The sequence below is a fragment of the Pteropus vampyrus genome, unplaced genomic scaffold (genome assembly GCF_000151845.1).
Source record: "Pteropus vampyrus isolate Shadow unplaced genomic scaffold, Pvam_2.0 Scaffold64, whole genome shotgun sequence".
NCBI classification, from domain to species: domain Eukaryota; kingdom Metazoa; phylum Chordata; class Mammalia; order Chiroptera; family Pteropodidae; genus Pteropus; species Pteropus vampyrus.
In genome coordinates, this window is record NW_011888845.1 from 62,977 (window position 1) to 83,734 (window position 20,758).

Consider the following 20,758-nt stretch of genomic DNA (forward strand, 5'->3'; position numbering starts at 1 on the left):
AATAGATAACTGGCGCAGCCTGTAGGTCAAAGAGCCAATGAAAATGAAAATGAGGACCTGCCACTAGATGAGCTCTGGGAGGCAGCCGAAAGATGAGCTCTTGCTGCCTCTGAAGTTTAAAGTCATGACAGAAGGGGCACCCTGTGACCCATCAGAGTTTCAGTTTTTTATCTGTTCCCTACTTTCCCTACCTAATAAGGGTTTGGCAAAGATCAAATTCAGTCTTTTATATGAAGTATTATTATTGTTAAAATTTGTGATATATTCAAGAAATATATGGAAAAATAGACACATAACTTTTTAAAAATGTAGGAAAAAAACCAGCCACATGGTGAGAATATTTTCTTTCTGTGTCAGAACAGAATAGGTAGGACAAAGCATTTTGGTGTGTTATTTTCTTTAAATTTAGTCTGCTCTTGTTAGTTTTTACCAAGTATTTAATTACCATCGGTAATTGCCAAGCATTTGTGATAGTTACAGTTTCTGAACAAATTATCTGTTGTGGCAAGTTCTGGTAAATTCACAGATGAAAATTTGTATACAAGAAAAAAAATCCCAACATGAAATAATTGGATTTTTAAAACATTAGGTCTCAAATTATCCACCTACTTTGACAGTTTTAGTGTCTTGATTAAATATTTTATGATGTTAGTGCTTAAGATAAAATGTAAAAGCTAATTTATAATGATATCTCTTTATGTAAAAGGTTCCCAAGCTGATTTATTACCAGGTTGAAGCAAGTCAGTGAATGCAACAATGTCTAAAGTAAAGAGACTTTGCAATTTTCTTCCACATTCCTAGTCAAACAAGTTCTAAACAATTTATATGAAAAGTAGTGCCTTTAATTTTACAAGAATCCACTTTATTTTCCTATGATATCTCCTTTAGTTTCATTTTTCAATTCAATTTAGTGGTTGCTATGTTCTGTACTAAGTAATAAATTCGGAACACTGTGCTCAATTGTAATTCTTTTTCTGCTAAATATTTCAGGATGTTACATCATCCTGAAAAGGCTTTGGGGAACACACACACACACACACACACACACACACACACAATTATTTAATCATAGTTTTGGTTTGGACAGAGCAAGTTAAGGGACTACTTTTAATGCTTTAAGATACATAGAACTATTCACCAATAGCATTAATAAAGTGCTATAGTTATAATTTAATCTATGAATTCAGAAAATTGGATAGTGATAGATGAGTATTCTGAGGGTTAAAGGATTTTTTTTTATAAATAAATGGATTTCTAGGATTATTAAAGGAGAAACAAATTGCATGAGTTTTTATATTGTTAGTAACTTATGTTACAAGAGCATTAAAGGTGTTGTAAAATAAAGAAGATGAAGCCAAGAGGATGCTGTAAATAGAACAAAGAAGTGACAGCAAAGCTGGATACAAGTGGAAGAAGCAACTGCTTATGATACACTGCAAGATCTCATGGAATAGTGCATGATACAAGAGGTGGCAGCAACAATAGTATAGTGGGAAAGAAAGATGTCTTTGGTGACAGCTTTTTGGTGGGAGGGAACAGGAAAAAACAGGGAAAAGATTAAGGACAGAAAGAAACCAGATGGCGATAGTATTGAGCCAAAACCAAAATATATCATGGACTTAAATCTTAGCAGTAAAGACCTAGTAAAATGGAAAATAGCATAAATAGAAAAAATGGAATTTATTGTTATCAATTTAATGCACTTATATTTTATTTCATCTAGAAAGTATTTAAGATGGATTATTCAAAAAGAAAAGGAGAAGATATTTACAAAAAGATTCGTAAAATAGAGCCAATCATGCTTGTCAATACAGAGTAATTATGTTTGAGCATAAAAACTGGAGCTTCTACCTAGCCATGATATAGAGGGTAACTTGATAAATTATAAAACATTCATTAAATATCATTATCTGAAATAATTACCTACAAATATTTAGGAGATGGAATTTTTCTGGTTAGAGACATAGCTCCTGTGTGACCTTGGAAGAAATAAGTCATAATCAGTAATAACCTCAATATTGGCTTAACATCAAATAGGTAAATTAAATTTGCATGACTGGTTTTGAGAACAACCTAAGATAAAAACCCATGGCCAGTGACTGAGAGAGAGTTCTGCAAAAGCAATGACAAATATGTTATTGTCCAAATGTATACATAGCCTTCCTGTGATCTGACTTGATCCAAGGACATTGGTTCACATTTCATGAGTGTTTGTGCTATGTGCTAGTTTGCATTTGTGAACAAAATAGTCATAGTCCTCGTCTTCATGGAGCTTACATTTTGGTAGAGGAGTTAGAAAATAAAAAATATAAAAATAAAATAATTACAAATTGTGATAGATGCTAAAAAAAAATTTGACACTGATATCAAGAAGAGTTAAAAGGGTGAAGAAGTGTCCTCTTGTTTCAATAGTATCAGAGAAGGTCTTTTTGAGGAAATGACATTAAGATGAGAATTTGGGGTATATAGATGCATAACCCAATGCAATTTTTCTTAACTACCTCTCTGCCACACTTTCAATATGTACCATTTATACTGGGTGTTTAAGACTATGAACTCTAGGCAGTTGACCTGGAGTGCAGGCATTCTCAATGGCAACTAAGAAAATTTTATAAATTTTAGAAACTAACAAACTGGTGGTATAGTTAATATCATATTATAAGAATAAGCTTAACTAATATTTTAGCTCAAATGAAAATTAGGGATGTGCTATGGATTGAATTGTGCCCAATAATTCATATCTTCAAGTGCTAACCGCTAATGTGATAGTATTTGGAGATGTGGTTTTTGATAGGTAATTAAGTTTAGATGAGGTCATAGTGTTGGGACCCCGTGATGGGATTAAGTGTTCTTATAAGAAGAGACACAGAGAACTTGCTGTCTACCCCCATCCCTGTGTGAGGACACAGTAAGAAGGTGTCCATCTGCAAGTCAGGAAAAGAGCCCTTACCAGGGAATTCAGGGAACTGAATAGGCTAGAACCTTTATCTTGGACTTCCCAGCCTCCAGAACTGTGAGAAATAAATTCTCGTTTTTTTAAGCCAGGCAGTCTGTGGTATTTTATTATGGCAGCCTGAGCTGACTAATACAGAGATGGAGCTGAAGAAATAGTAGACTTAGAGAGGCGAGTCATGAGATAAAAATACCAAAATGTGTTCCATATGTTTGTATTAAGGCCTAATTGTTCTACTGACAAACATGTATTGAGTCCAAGTATTTCTTTCACATTCAAAGGGGTCCTCTGGATCTTGGAAGTGGCTGCAAGTTTCCCTGTACTGGGCAGCCCGATTCTCACCAGCCCCCAGATTACACAAAAGTACTACCTACAAGTATTAAGGGGATATCTTAATCAGTCTGCATATCAATAGCTAATGATTCTCCTTAGATCAATAATGCAACATAGCGGTGTTCTTAATTGATTCCTTTTTATTGGAAAAAGTTTTGTTTGCATAAAAAATGAAGTGAAAACAAATATACAACAAAAAGTAATTCTCTTGATTCAGTCGCAAAGTCTCCATCCTCCTTCTCTAAAGGCTACCAATGACAACTACTGGGAAATAAATTAAGAGATACTTAATGCACACACAAGTATTGATATTTGTATTACGGTTGTGCATCACTTAATGATGAGGATATGTTTTGAGAAATGCATCATTAGGCAATTTTGTCATTGTGCGATCATAGAGTATACTTATACAAACCTAGATGGTGTCGCCTACCACACACCTAGACTATATGGTATAGTACAGCTTATTGCTTCTAGGCTACAAACCTGTACAGCAGATTAGTGTACTGAATACCATAGGCAATTGTAACATAATGGTATTTATGTATCTAAACACACCTAAACATAGGAAAAGTCATAAAAATACAGCAAAAAAATATTTAAAATGGTATAGGTTACCTATCATGAATGGAGCTTGAAGACCTGGAAGTTGCGCTGGGTGTCAGTGAGTGAGTGGTGGGACATTACCATACACTACTATAAACTTCATAAACACTGTACACTTCAGCTTCCCTAAATTTAATAAAAAAAAAATAGCATAGCATTGCACTACAACATTATGACAGGTACAGTGTCACTAGGCAATAGGAATTTTTCAATTCCATATAATCGCTTAGGACCACCACCTTATATGCTGTCTGTTGTTGACCAAAATATCGTTATGTGGAGCGTGACTGTACACACACACACACACGCATTTAAATACAAATGGCAGAATTGTACAAATAATACCCTGTGCCACCTTTTCTTTCAATTAACTATATCTTGGAGGTCATACAGTGCATTCTATGTATCTTAATTTATTTAACTCGTTCCCCATTGGTGCTTCTATTTATATTCCCAGTCTTTTCTATTATTAACAGTGCTGAAATGAACATCATGTGTAAATACTTTTGTGCACATGTGTGAGTATAGCTGGTGGATAAATTCCTTAGAATTGCTGAGTTGAAGGAGATGCACATTGAAAATTTTGAATTTAAATTTTTCCATATATTTTTCAATTATATCACAAATTTTAACAACTGTACCAATACTGATATATTAGACTTCACATTTAAACTAATCAAATTGCCTTCCAAAGAGGGAACACCAATTTACATTCCCAACAATAACAAATGAAAATGTCTATGTGTCATAATGTGCTATGAATGCTTTACTTAAACAACTCAGCAACCCTAGTAGTAGGTATGATTATTATTTCCGATTTAAAACCGAGTTAACCGAGGCACAAGAAGGTAGAGCAATTTGACAAAAGTCACACGATTAAGTAACTAAACTGAGAGCTGAGTTCGACATCTACTCTCTTACCCACTATGCTGTGCCTTCCTGAGTTTCTGTCCTAGCTCTCTCACTTAAAGCCGATGATGTTTTCCAAGTTATTTACCTCTCTTTCGTAATTTCTGTTTAAGAAAAAGGGAGATGAAATTGATATCAGGATAAAATAAGACAGTGTGAGGAAAAGCATGTGCACGAGGGGCTAAACATTAAGTTCTTTTCCTCCCTGTTGAGATAATATATGAATCACAGGGAAGAATAAACAGTCTCCCTGGCTAATCCTTTTCAATGACATGGAAATTAAAGAAGAAACTGTGACCCTTTTCAATGTTAAGGCTATAGCAACAAAACAAAAATGAGAATTTGTGGCATAACTCCCTGTCTTTCTGGTACAGTATTTAATTCTGATTGTTCTTGGCCTAGCTTCTTCATAGTAATATAGATTTCTACCCCTAGGGAGTCTAAGAAGTAGGAGTCATTTAAAACTCCTGTAACTGAATTCCTCAGCTATTCAGGAAATTTCTCAAAATTTGGTTTACTATCAACGGTCTTTGGCTAATGATAAACTGAGAGCAAATGTCAACCTATGAAGAAAATATATTCATGAAGGGAATATATTCATGTTCAGCTACAGAGTATGTTGTGGCTTAAGGTTTACAATGAGTCAGAAAAAACTTTATAATGGTAAGTGAGATCCGCTTATCAAAATATTGTCACTGTATCATTAAATTTTGTTTCTGTTAATATGATAAAGCAGTGGAGTTGATAGTTATTGAACAGCTCTTTTCTTGGGAGTGGATCTCGGGAACAAGCAGTCCAAAGAGGAGGTCCTTGCTTTTCACATAGAAAGTTATAAAAGGAGGGCCTATGCTCTGATGTACGAGGGCTGGGATGGGAGCAGAGCTTAGGCTGAGGCTACCGTGACTCAACTGTAGTCATTTTGTCTAGCTGACGCCTTAAAGATATAGCCTTATTTCCTTGTTTCTATTCTATGGGCTTGGGTAGGATAAGGATCGGTAAAACTGTGTTGCTGGAAACTACTAACCACACATGCCAATGCAGCCTTCAATGGACCTTCTCTTTAGCATCCACAATCCAAGGACTGCACCAGAGAGATGACTCACGCACTTCTCTTTCTCCAAACATGTTCCCTTCACAGTGTACAGGATATCTATATATAACTTCACACTGTGACCTGTCTCTCCTCATCTGAGTGACGAGCAGAGCTCAGTAAAACAGGCTCAAAATGGGAAGGAGGACATTTAGACATGGCTGAGTTGATATAATGGTTGTGATGTGACTCAGAAAACTCACAACCACATAAAAATGTCAAAAATCAAAGGAAACATTGTTTTTACAACCAGGTTATAAAACAATAAACATCCTGACAATTACACCAAGTCTATCCTTCACTTCTCACTCTCACCTGATCTGTTACCTTGTATCTGTGAGCCTTGATGCTCCCCTAATCCTTGTCTCATCTACAATATGCTCCTTACCCTATTCCCTCTACTCCAACGGCAATAGCATTAACCAGCAATGGTGTGAGGCTGATATTTTTCCATTCATTTTTTCCCACAAATATTTACTAAGGGCCAGACACTATTTAAAGCACTAGAATGAATGTGCTTTATTTTCTTTTTCCTTCCTTCTTTCTCTCTCTCCCTCCCCTCCCCCTCTCTCCCTCCCTCCCTTCTTTCTTTTGTAGATTACATAATTATTTTTACATAGAAAATTTAATCTTTTGTCTTTTTTTAGCTGAATAAAATATTTCTAATTTCAAGATAGCCAAGTCACCATGTCATAGCACCAAATAGCACCAAAAAATGCTTCAGCTCATAGAAAATATTCTTATGTGGTGTAATTTCAAAAAGAAATGATCACAGTTTGGCAAAAGGTACTTTAAATGATCTTATCTATAAAAGGTTCTATTCATCCCATTACCACTATTGTACACTTACAAATATTATACACTTTCAGAGACTCGTACAAAGAAAATCTGTCTCTGACTTTTCTCCAAATTTAGCAAATCTAGATATTTTACAATCACCTGTTTTAGCTTAGGAGAAACACAATTTACTTCTTCATTTAAAAATTGTATGTACTCTGGTCAAAATAGAACAATTCATGCTGTTAATGTACCTCTTCTGATCTCATGTGTAACAAAGGTATATGAAAATATAAAAGGGAAAATTCAAAACACATGTCTGGATTCAAAACCTGTTGAGCATCCCTGTGTACCAGAAACAAGAGAAATGTAAAGAGTTAAACAGAACTAAGGCTGCAGCCTCACTGGGCTCCAGTCCTGAAGTAGATAGTGGCAACTGGGAATTCAGGAAAGGAAAATTAAAGGTGTTCTGTAAAAATTAGAAGACTGAATCCAGGTTTAAAAACAGGGACTAAGTGGGGCTGCTCCTGGTGAAAGGAATTTGAAAATCTTCAGCCACCCACTACCTTGGGTGATGGCTTTGTAGAATGCTTTCAAAGCAAATGACCAAACTGCCCTTGTACCTGAGGAACTGCACCAAATGCCCCTGGCCTAGGTTGGGACCTGATGTCCTGTCCTTGCTAAGATGTTGAGCAGGTGTTCTGCAGTGCCACACAATATCTAATTTGGAGGAAGTATTTAGGAAGTTGGGAGAACAAAGCTTCAAAACCACCAGATAGAGAAGTATGAAGAAAAAAAAGGAAGCCGGGGGAATCTCTTTCAAAATGAGGCTGCAGAACAAAATTTTAAAACATATGGAGAATTCTCATGCTGTGAAAGTGATCTAGGCAAAATTCAACAATTGCAACAATTTCGTTCCAGGTGGAATTTTATAGAACTGTTTAACCAAAACTTTAGAATAAGTATGATTTGAATGTTTAAGGAGAAAAATGAAAAAAATTATATTAATTTTTTTAGAAAAAAATATGAAAAAAACAGATTAATGAAACAAGTCAGGTAAATTAAAAGCATAATGACCAGATATCTTGGAAATTAAAAATCTATTGATTGAAATAAATTCTTAGTCCCTTTCACATTTTTCACACATCCTCCTAATGCCTCCCCCATCTGGCGATTATCACTTCGTTCCCTGAATCTGAATTTGTTTCTGTTTTTTTCTATTTTTTTAGATTCCACGTATAAGTGAAATTATATGGTACTTGTCTTTCTCTGACATATTTCACTTAGCATAATACTATTAAGGCACATCTATGTTGTCACAATGGTAAGATTTCAGTTATAAAAATAGTCACAGGGATGTCAAGTACAGCATAAGGAATATAGTCAATAACTTTGTAATTATGTGTGATGTCAGATGGGCACTAGACTATTCGGGGTGATCACTTTGTAAGGTATAATCATTATGTTGTATACTGAAGCTAATATAATATTGTATGTCAACTGCAATTGAAAAATAAATTTTTTTAAAAAGTAAGTGCTAGGTAAAGGGAAAATGTCCTCTAGCAAAAACAAAATAAAATGAGAGCAACAAATGATGTTGGACTAAGTGAATAGATACATTCTTTTTCTCACATGTAATATATAAAGCATTTACATAAGCAATTGAATACATTTAGAGTCAGGTTTGCTTAGAGTTGTTTTAAAAATCATCCAAGGTGACTTTTTGGGAAACATGGCTTGCTGTGTCCTCTCAATGGCATTGTGCCTATAAAATGGAAAACATTTGCAAGTTCTTGCTAAAATAATGACTATTTGAGCAATAATCATTGTAAACAGTATGAATAAATTACTCTTCTAAAAACAAAAGAAATAAAAAATTCAAAAGTTGCAGTAAACTTTAGAACAGAGACAAGGAGAAAATAATAAATAAGAAAATATTATTGTGAATTCATCCAGATCACAGCATAGGGAATAAAAAGTGGAAGAACGTTAAGTAGAGAGATCATACACCCCAATATGCCTGGGAAAGTTCCAATTTACATCTGTTGTCTTGATGTAATTTTTCATGGCACTCCCCTTAACTCTTAATTATGTCCCAGTTTAGGCAATAAGTTGTATGGTCACCCAAGTGTTGAGAAATATATGGAATAGACTGAAAAACAAATAAGACTGCTAAAAGGAAAGAATAAAGTCATAAAGGGTATTTGAAGAGAAAAGAGCTGTGAATTTTCCAAATTTGAATAAAGATATGCATCCTCAAATTGAAAGTGACTTACAAGAACCAAGAAAGATCTACAGTCATCCTTGGTAATTGTGGAGGATTAGTTTCCAGGACACCCTGCTCCTCTCCTCCCCTCCGCAATGGATACCAAAATTCACTCATGTGCAATACTCAAAATTCACTCATGTGCAAGTCTTTTTCTATAAATGGTATGGTATTTGCATATAACCTATGAAATCCTCTCATGTACTTTAAATCTACTGTAGATTACTTATAATACCTAACACAATGTTAATCCTATGTAAATGGTCATTATACTGTATTGTTTAGGGAATAGTGACAATAAATAAAGTCTCTACATGTTCAGTGCAGATACAACCATCATAGGCCTAACTACATTGCACATGTCAGCAACAACATAACTTTTTTCCAAGTATTTTTTATCCACGTTTGGTTGAATCTGTGGATGCAGAAACCATGGATACAGAGGGATGACTGTATAAAAATAAATTCACACCTAGACTCATCATACATAGTTAAACTGGAAAGCATTAAGAATTAAGAGACACTCTTACCAACTTCCAGGAGAAAAGACAAATTACTAACAAAAATGCTTAATTAAATATTAGACCCAGCAGGTTTCTCACCAGCAACAAAAGATGCTATAAAACAAAGAAATATATTCAGTGTAATGAGGAGAACTGTTAGTTTAGAATATTATATAGAGATAACAAGGCAAAAAAAATGTTTCTAGAAAATATTCAACCTGTAATTGATTGATGTATATTTAGGTTTTAGGGCTTTAGAGGAGGATAAAAATACTAGATAACTTTAGATATTTTTATAAATAAATTATAGTTTTTCTTTTAAGAGAATTTGAAAGTTTATTGATATGGTTTCAGAGTCTATACTATATCTACTCTATATCTACTCTTTTTATTGAGGTATAATTGACATGTAATATATTAGTTTCAGATGTACAGTATAATGATTTGATATCTGTATATGTTGTAAAGTAATCACCACATAAGTCTGGTTATCTAACATCTCTTTACCACACATAATTATAATTTTTTTCTTTTTTTTCCTCATGATGAGGATTTTTAAGATCTATTCTTTTAGCAGCTTTCAAATATGCAATACAGTTTTATTAGCTATAGTCACACTGCTGTATATTATATTCCCATGACTTATTTATTTTATAGCTGGAAGTTTGTACATTTTGACCCCCTTTACGCATTTCACCCTCTAGGCCCCCTAGCAACTACTGGTCTGTTTATTGCTTGGGATTTTTGTTTGTTTGTGTTGTTTTTAGATTCCACATATAGGTGAGATTATATAGTATCTGTTTTGCTCTGTCTGATTTATTTAGCATGATGCTCTCAATGTCCATCCATGTTTTTCCAAATGGCAAATTTTATTCTTTTTCTATGTCTGGATAGTATTCTAATATGTGTGTGTATGTGTGTGTGTATCACATATTCTTTATCCATTCATCCATCAATGGACACAAATTGTTTCTATATCTTCACTATTGTAAATAATGCCATGAACATGGGATGCATGTATATTTTCAATTTAGTGGAACTTTTTTTTTTTTCAAAAAATACCTAGAAATGGAATTGCTGGACCATATGGTAGTTCTGTTTTTAATTTTTTGAGGAACTACCATACTGTTTTCCATAGTGGCTGCACCAAGAAAGAAATGTGTGTGTGTGTTTTTAAATAATGATGATGGGTCAATTCATTATCCATATGGGAAAAAATAATCTTGATATTCTACATAACATACGAAAAAATATTTTGATTGGGTGGGAGGTGTATGTATACATGAAAGAAAAGATAACAGAATATCTATGACTTTAGGATAGGCAAGTAATTTTTTAGAGAAAAATATTAACAAGTGAGACATAATTAAAAACCTTTGTTCCTCAAAAGACCCCAGTAAAACTGAAAAGAAACTACACACTGGAGAAAATACTTTCAGTATTTTATAAAAGTTTATTATTCATAATACGTAAAATGTTTCTATGAAGCAATATAAAAATAGTCCACAGAAAAATGCCCTTGAACATTGAACAAGTAACTTATGGAAGAGAACAGATAAATAGATGATAAGTAACAAAATACTCAACATCATTATTTACCAGGGAACTGAAAATTGTGTACATGTAACTACACACTTAGAGTAGGTAAAATCTAAAGAAACTAGTAGAACCACATATTGATGAGGATATGGAGCAACTAGAGCTTTCATGAACTATACATGAGAATATAAATTTATACAAACACTTCAGAAAATGGTTTGGCAATAACTACTAAATCTAAACACAGGCATAGCCTATAACCCAGTAATTCCAGCATCTTACTCCTACATATATACCTAACATAGCTATGAATGAAAGACCAGAATAAGAAATGTCTAAAACAGCATTTATCATAATTACCAAACACTGAAAACAATCTAAATGGCCAGCAAGAATAGAATGAATGAATAAATTATGGTGCATTCATGCAATGGAATACTCCACAAAAAGTAAGTGAATGAGTAACCAGTGCATCCAACTTCATAGGTAGATATAGCAACATAGAATTGAGCAATAGGACTGAGACACAAAGAGTTCATATTTTACTATTCTATTTAAGTAAAGTTTAAAACAGGCAAAGCTAATCTATGGTAATTGAGACAGAATAGTTGTTAACCTTAGGAAAGGGGATAGACTGGGAGAGAGCAGGAAAGGAGACTTGGAGTGCTGGCAGTGTTCTACTTCTTGATCTCGATTATTGTTACATGGGTGTATTTACTTTCTGAATATTCATTAAAATGTACACTTATGCATATACTTATTTCTGTATGTTTACATAAAAGAGGGAAAAAGCAAACTTTAGGTAATTAATGTATGAATATAAATCTTAATATCTTCCAAATCAATAGCTGAATCAAAAGGAGGATGAATAAGGAACTTGGAGGATTTGAAGGAAGAGGAAGAGAAGGAAGATAAAAGGAGAAAAAAGGAAGAAAAATAAAAATACAGACCCCTTTATCAATCCAACAGAACGTAAGATTGTAGGGGGAAAAAAAGAAAATGGGTAGTAAGCAGAAAACACAAATGACGGTGGTAAAAATAAGCCTAAATGTGTAAGATATCTGATTGAATTTGAATAGATAAAACTCACCTATTAAAATACAGAGATTATCAGATGGAGTAATAATAACATAAATACATCTATATGCCAGTTATAAAAGGCACACCTGAAACCAAACCAAAAAGAAAATTTGAACATAAAGTTTTGAAAAACTAAGTAGATCTTATAGTAAGGTGTATTACAAAAAAGTAGAGAATAATCACCAAGACAATAAAAACTTTTGCACCTAATAATATAACATTGTATTAGAGCAAACCAACAGTATTACAAAGTAAAATTGACAAATCCAGCACAATAGTAGGAGGTTTCAAACACTTCAGTGAGAAACATATATCCAATAGAGAAAGATAGTAAGAATATAGAATATTTGAAGAACTAGGCTGTACCCAGTCTCTTTTCCTATTCCTACCCATCTCTAAAATATACACACCAAAATCCTTAGGCTACTGAGAATTAAGTAGAATTCAATAACCAGCTCTTAAGCTGTATCTGCTAGAGGAAGACCCTCACTCAGAGAATATGGAAGGGAACTTAAAGAGAATTCACGCAGACTACACCATAACTAAAAGTCTACATACAAGACTCATTGAAAATATGAACAAGGTGAAAATATAATGACATGAGAATTATTCAGACAGAACAAAAAATATTATGAAAAAAAGTAAAGCAGCAAGAGCAACACAGGAAAACATCTCATTAGTATTTTATACTATAGAAAGCTTTTTTTAAGAATGTAAATAAAATAATAGCTTAAATGTGAGATGAAAACAACACAAAATGAAAGAAAAATGGAAATTGAAAATATAGAGAAACAAATTGAAACAAAATAACACTGTTACAGAACTAATAAACAAATTGCATACAGAAAAGAATCAAATGGACATGGCTGCAAAATAAATTATTTACACAGAAAGGGCTTGAGATAAGCACAGGATAATCAAAGGAAAAAGATAAAGCGATTAATGGAAATAGAAGATTATAGCTCTGGAGGCATGGCAAAGATGACATTATATAAGTGTCCCTGTGTTGAAGAACTTAATAAATGAATCAGAATGAGTATTCCTGTAGAAAATAGAAAAATAATCCTGAAATGCAAGAATAAGAGACTTCACAACTCAAAAGTTTATGTCATACTCTAAGACAAATAGATTCAACAGTATCAATTAAACCATATTCTTCTTATTGAACTTTGAAAATAATATAAAATTCTCCAGGTATCCAGAGACAAATAATAAGTCTCTTATAATTGAGAACAAAAATAGACTGACCTCAGTCTTCCCTAGAGTAACATTCTAGACTAGAGGACAATAGAGCAATGCCTACTAAACTCCAAAGGAAAATAAATCTGATCCAAAAATACTATATCCAGCCAAGATTCCATTCACTTAAAAAGACCATAAACAGATATTCCCAACTGTGAAAAAATAAAAGGATTATATCATGCATTAACTGTCTTGAGGAGGAAAAAAATGACTCAGTGATGGAATATAGCCAATCAAGAAATGAACAAAGACACCATGGTAAATGGTGACTCTTGCTATATTGAATACTAAAACATAGTAATGTCAGAGCATTATGAGAAAGTGTGAACCAGTGTTCTACACCCAGCCAAGTGGTTCTTTTGGTTGAAAGGACATAGACACGTACAGTCTGCCGTAGCATGAAAGAACTCAGGGAATACAGCATTTACGAAGTATCTTTGATAAACATCTTGAAATAAAATTCATACAATAAGAGGAGATCCAAATTTAGAACTTAAGAATGAAGATGTAGTAAAAAAAATGATGATAAACATTAAATCTATTTAAATATAGAACTAAAAACAAGAGTAAGAAATATGATTATGAAACAATATTGTCAAAACTTTAAAATGTTTAACTTCAGTGGCTTAATGTCAAGTAAAATAAAGTTAATTTTTTTTTTAATTAAAAACAATGTAGATTCTGATAATGATTCAAGGTGACAGACTGAGTATATATGTTGATCAGCTCTCTCCCAAGACTGGATTAACGTAATAGTAAAAATATAAAAAAGATCAAATAGGACAAGGTAAGGGCAGTAGTTGACAAAAAGAGTCCAGTAAGTTTCCAAAAGCCTGAAAAACAGATGGAGGGGTGAAAATGTGTGAAGAGTTCTGGGCACAAAGAAGCCAGGTTGGATAGAGGCTTAGAGGTGATAAAAATTAAAAAAAAAATAATTAAAAATGTAAAATGTAAATATTATTTACTCACTTTATGTTCCTCACCTACTCTTAGCCCCAAAACCAAATCAAAATTAAATGAGACAGTTTGTTTTCAAATAAATAGTCCCAATGTAGAGATGTTAACATTTTGGATAAAACCTATTCTACTCATTTAAAGATTCTTCAGCTTAAAAGCCAACTAACCATTCACCTTTAAACCACTTACACAGAATTTCCAGTCCACTTTTTCATTATTCTAAAGCCATGAACAACTATGAATTATCTGACAGTTGAAGAAAAATAGTTAAAGAATAAGACCAAGATAAACATGATAAAGTACTCCAAGGAAGAAAGATAATTAAAGAATGGAAAATAACTTTAAATATTCCAATTATTATTATACTGGAGATATGCTAAAGGCTGTTACATGCATACAGCAAGAATAGGCTCTATGAAAAAGGCACAGTGAAATAGCAAGAAAAAACACTTAGAAAATTTATATATAGCTATTAAAAACAAATAAACAAGGGAGAAGAAAAATCTCAAATAATGGACGGGAACATCCCACAGCTGAGGATAGATATAGGTGTTCAGATTGAGAAGACCTAGGAAATGTCCAGTATGAGTGAAATAAACACCTATTCATAAATATAATATTGATAGATTTGAGAATACCAAGGATAAAGAGAAGATCCTAGAAGTTTTCAAAGAGAAAAGATAGCAACACTGACTTCTAACATGTAAGGAGAATTGCCTCCAAAATTCTGACAAAAACTGATACTGAACTTAAAAGTCCTTTTTTTTTTTTTGGTTCAACCATTTTATAGAGGAGGAGAATACAAATAAATCCTCTGTCTTCAGATCATGGCAATTTTAATCTATCCTATAAACATAGCCACTAAAATCTCTTATTAGGAGAAAATGTGGTAGTCAAACAGGGAAGAACTTAAAAGTTTTTAGCTAGCCAAATTGTTAATCAAGTATGATGGTAGAGAAAAGTATCTTCTAATATCTAAGGACTCAGAAAATTTATCTCCCATGCAGGCTTCTTTACAAGGTTCCTTAAGATGGCCCAGAAAAAAACAAGAAAGTAAGAATGAGAAAGGCATAGGATGTAGAAAACGATAAATCTAACCTGGGACAATGAATGGAAGACTTAAGATGACTTCAAAATCAGTCCCGAAGTAAGGTCTAAAAATAAGTATGAGGTAAAAAAATAAAATGTGTGTGTGTTGGGGGAGCATTCCATAGACTTGATAGTATCCTTGAAATGAAGAACAAACCTAAGGATTGGCTAAAGAAAAAGGAAAAGCATTCAGAAGTTTTGAAGGGGAGGGACACTGTACACAGATACTGTATGTTATCATGTAGTCATTGGTTCAGTAATGAACCGTATTTACATAGTTATAATAATGTAAAGTAATACTTGATTTTTCAACTTTTAAAGTCTAACCAAAAACAAAGCATGAAAAACTTAACTAAGGCAGTTTTTTTTAGTCTTGCTATTATGAAAGTAAAAACAGCTTGCAAGAGTAAAAGACCGAAAGAGGCAAGGAATTGAGGGCCTCATCTTAAAAGGTAAGGGAGTCAAGATAGACTATCACTACTGGGACACAAATAAAAGGAAAATATATATTATTGGTGATACAAAAGTGACTAAAAGAGGAAGAGTAGTTAATGTGGCAGGAAGGAGAGAGGGGAGTGTGTAAGTGAGCTAAATTCCCATTTACCATGGCAGGAAGTCTAAAATAGATAATCCAAAAAATCAGAACTAATTAATTCAGAATTTTAAAAATCTAAAACAAAAATACAATGATATTAATATCTCTCTTCAAAAATAATTTTTGCTGTTTATTCATCTATTTAAATAAGTGTATATTTACAATAATATTTAATATTTCCAAATGGTGAGATTTAAAGAGTTTTTACATCATTCTTTGTATCTTTCTGTATTCCTTGAATAATTTATTTCTTTATGTCACTTTTATAACAATGACATCATTATTGTATATTCTGAATACTGGGAGGATGATCGGTAGAATTAAATAATAGGATGAAAGTAGAAGCAGGGAGGCCACTAAACTATTACAAAAGCCCAAGTGAGAAAATATAGTGGTGTGGATAGGATGCTTACACTGCAAATGAAGAGAAACAGCCTGTTTCATGATATAATTTGAAAGGAGGGAAAAAAAGGACTCATTGGCTTGAATGTTGATGGTAGACAGAAGAGGAATCAAGGATGATGCTGAAGTTTCTCCTTTGAGCTACTAGGAAGCATGAAGGCCATGGACAGAACGTAATGCGTTATTTTCAAGTTGAGATGGGTAGAGGCAGGTCTGAGAGTTTGATGTCATGGCATAAATTTGAATATCTGAGGAACATACAAGTAATAATCATATAGTTAGTTGCTTACTATACAAGTTGAAGCTCAGATAAGTCTATGCTGGGTATATAAATTTGGGATTTGTCAGCAAATAGGAAGACTATGACAGCATTAAGTTAAAGCCTAAAATAATCTTAGGGCCATTAATACTCTCTAACTACTTACTTTAGTTATTAGATCAGAAATCTTAGTCAATTTTATTTCATTGTTTTCATTTTTCAGTAGACTAAATTCTGTTTTATCCATTTCCCTAAGTAAAAGAATACTAATATATGGTTAGACATACATGGATTCATAGAATGTTGGAACTTAATAAATCTTAGATGTTATATACTCTAATTCTTATTGCACGGATAAGAAAACTGAGGCTCAGTTTAAGTAATTTTCCTAAAATGAAAGAATTAGTTGGTGGCAGAAGTAGAAATAAAATATAAGTTTTTAGATTCTCAATCTGTTAGTGTGAAAGGCCCCCCGACACACACATCCTGCATTAAAAAATCAAAAAGGGCTTGTTTATCAGACTCTACCAAAGTCAAGTGAAAAATCAATCTTCCCCAGTTTCTTTGGGTGGTAATCTGAGAATGTATTGCAATATTGCATACTTCAGAAGACATGTGTAAATCATTTTTTAAATCACAGGTAAAGAATTATATCGACTATATTTTGAAAATAAGAATCTGTTTGTCTATATTACCAAATAATTTCTTTTTTGTTCCAGTTATTTCTTAGATTCATAGTTTATTTTTCCCCTAATTCCAATATCTTCCTAAATTTCAGCCTAGAAAAATTTCCAAAAGGAGAGGAAAATTACTCCTCACTTGTATTTTTGTCATTTGATTAATTTTTTTCAAATTATATCCATATGATTCTACTTGTTTTTCACACTCCAACAGGCAGCCACCTGCCACCTCCTTCAGAAAGGAAATATTCCATCAAATTTTCTACATAAATAACTTCTATCCTAGAAAATGCACAGAGCAGTATTTACCCTTACTTTTACAAATATTTCAGTTGGATTTTGTAGTGTTATGCTAATATGCCTTTGTGGATATTATATTTAATCTCTCCCATTCTCTTTTGAGATCAAAATTAGTTCCTTTCACCTAAAATATTTTCAGTTGAATACTAACCTTTACTACTTTTGAAAATGTTCTTTCAGATATTTTTCTGTATATTTATGAAGCATGGAGGTGATTCTGTAATTAGTTTCTGAATAATGTTCTGTTAGGCCATATAACCACTATGTACCCCCCAAAAGCTTCCAATTTCATTTATTCCTACTTCTGCATGTGGGCAAACTTAGGATGCGCTAACAAATGTGAAAAATATATTTTCCTATTACTCTTACTCCAATGTGCATGGATGGCATGGGGTGGATGGAGAAGGCCACGAAGCATGGTCCCTGTATTCCTGGCTTTTCAGCAGGAATGTACTAAGGACTTGGAAAGGACACTTTTTATTGTAGTAATAGCCAGGGATGTGTTTACCATGAAACTAATGAAGATTAGTGCCTAGTAATATGTTTGCATGGTTGTATGCTTTAGAAAAATTTACAAAAGTAAGATATTTTTATTGTAGTCAGTTAAGACTATTGTCATTTTCTACTGCAACTTCTGTTGCATCATATTTCCCCTCCTGGCAGGAGGTCCTAGAGCAGCTGTGGAGTGTTATGATCAGGGGAATGTACTTATGTGGTTCACAGTCAATTCCATGCAAAGCCATATCACTATTAGCTACCCTGCATAGGATTTGCTTCCTGAAAAATTCCGACCGTTTCCTGTACCATTTCCTGTGACAGTTCACTCAGCATTTTATACAAAAGTGCCCATAATTTTTAGTCCCAGATACTGAAGGAGAAATGAATTTTGAAATATCTGGAAACATAAGTTAGACTGTGGAAGATTCTTCCAATAATCATTGCATAAAATTGTGAGTGAGGTTTGACTTTTACTAACTCTCAATCAAAATAGAAGTTCTCCCGTTTCCAAAGTATACTCAGTAATAACCTGAAATCTTACAATCCGTATATGAAAGAAGCTTGGTAAAGATTTTTTCTAAATTTGACAATCCTAAAATTTTATGACATGAACAATAAGTTGTAGAAGTAGAAAGTTTTTGAAAAATTCTGTATATTTTGATCAGTGTTGCTTGGTGAAAAATTGAATTACCTTTCTATTTTCTGTATAAAAATATTACAAAATTGGCATTCCATGAAAAGATGATCAAAAGATTATAGTCAAAAAATAAAAATATATATTAGGCAGTTGGTTAACAAGAAAAGGTATATTTTTTTAGGATTTTTCTCTTTGTGGTATTAGTAAGCTCTTAAAAGTTATACTAAAACATGACATTACTCATTCTAAGTAAACATTTGTACATTGCTTACTATTCATAACTCTTTATTGTGTTTCTTAAAATGGGTCATGAAAATCATATACACTTCAGACTTCAGAAAATCTGGGCCCCACTGGTGACCACACAGCTCCACGAGTCTTGTAGACGTTCTAATATGAATTAGGCACAAACTTGGACAAAAAGACAAAAATTAAAAAGGGAGAATAGGAGAGACTTCCGTAATGCTTTGAGACTGTATATTATTTACAAAATTGGGAGCTCTGAACTTTAACAAAATAAAAGCATTGTTCTAAGGTAATGATGCTTTGAATTTTGTCTAATTTATTACAAGGAAGGAGATCAGAATGGATTCTCAGAAGATTGGTAAAGGACAAAAATTTCAAGAGTGGTCTATCTCCTGGTAGTTCTTACTGGCCAAGCTAGTAGTCACTAATTACAAAACAACGACTCACATCCCCACACATGAATTTAGCCCTGGTCACAAGTTACATAGGCTTAGATAAGTTTTGATACCTCAAGTCATATATTTACCATTTGGAGAAGTAATGAATAAACTTAGGGAAAACCCCTAAAGAAATAAAATTAGAGAAATAAGTTTTCTAGAGACCATAAATTGCCATGGAGCAGCTTATAATTTTCTGAAGTGCAAACTACAAATCTAGTCACCTTTAATTGTACCTAAGCAGTAAGAAATTATGAGTCAAGGCAATAAGCATATTTTAGTGGTTGTTACCTTACAAGTAAAACAGTCTTCAAATACAAATATTTTGTTTTCAGGTACATTGAGAAGAGCTGGACTCATTCCTAAGTATTTTCCCAAAGAGTCATTTATTATTGCTTCCACCGCCTTCTTGAAAATGTAAACCTTTTAGCAGGCATGACAAGAAATGAAACCTCTGTAACTTCAAGGAAATTTTATCACACAGTTTTCTTCTTTAGCTAAAACTGGGAAATTAAGGTTAAAGAAGGCGTTGCTGTGGATGAAGGAAAAGTAAAATATTGAGGAAAGGAAACAGAAAAATGAGAACATTCAGTTTCTAATCCTGAATGTGGACCAAGCCGATCTGATTGCAGTCTCCAAGAGAAAGTTGCTATATACTACTGAAAATGATGGAAAATTATCTTTGGATGCTCAACAGAATAGAAATACACTCAGGAAAAATTGTTATTTTGCAGTCTAATTTGTTTTTCCTCAACTTTTTATTTAAAAAATAAAAATGTTTAAACATAGTACAATAAAAATCCATATACTCTTTACCTAGATTCACCAATGAACATTTGCCATGTTTAATCTTCTCTTACTTCTTTCCGTGTATGTCTTCCTCTCCCTCTCCCCACCCCAACCCCTGTGGAACCTTTTGAGAATAAGTTGCAGACATCATGACACTTCATCACTTTAGCAAGTATTACAAAGACATTTTCCTTCATAATCACAGGATCTTCCTAACCACAGTACCAAAAGATTACTACTCATGGGAAAGTTCACATTGATAGATTAATACCATCAAATTTAAAATCTATATTCAAATGTCTTTAATTATCTGAAAATATTCCTTATATCCATCTTATTTTTCCAGGATCATATCAAGAATCACTCTTTGCAGTAGTGTTCACTTCTCCTTAATTTCCTTTAATCTGGAATAGTTCCCCTGACCTTTTTTTTTTTTTTTTTTTTGCCTTCCATGACATTGACTTGATTGTTCTTGTCAACAATTGAGGCCAATTGTCTTATATAGTGTCACAAATTTTAATTTGATTGTTTCTTTATGATTAAAGTCATGTTAAACATTTTTGGCAAAAAT

At 33.0% G+C, this 20,758-nt stretch overlaps 1 non-coding gene and 1 pseudogene across 1 annotated transcript; both read right to left on the reverse strand.

Annotated features, from left to right (window-relative positions):
- LOC111740481 overlaps positions 1-20,758 on the reverse strand; it is a 141,227-nt pseudogene that overhangs the window by 5,559 nt on the left and 114,910 nt on the right.
- On the reverse strand, positions 15,021-15,160 carry LOC111740495. Its single transcript, XR_002780631.1, has one exon. It is a non-coding gene; the product is annotated as a small nucleolar RNA SNORA29 (small nucleolar RNA).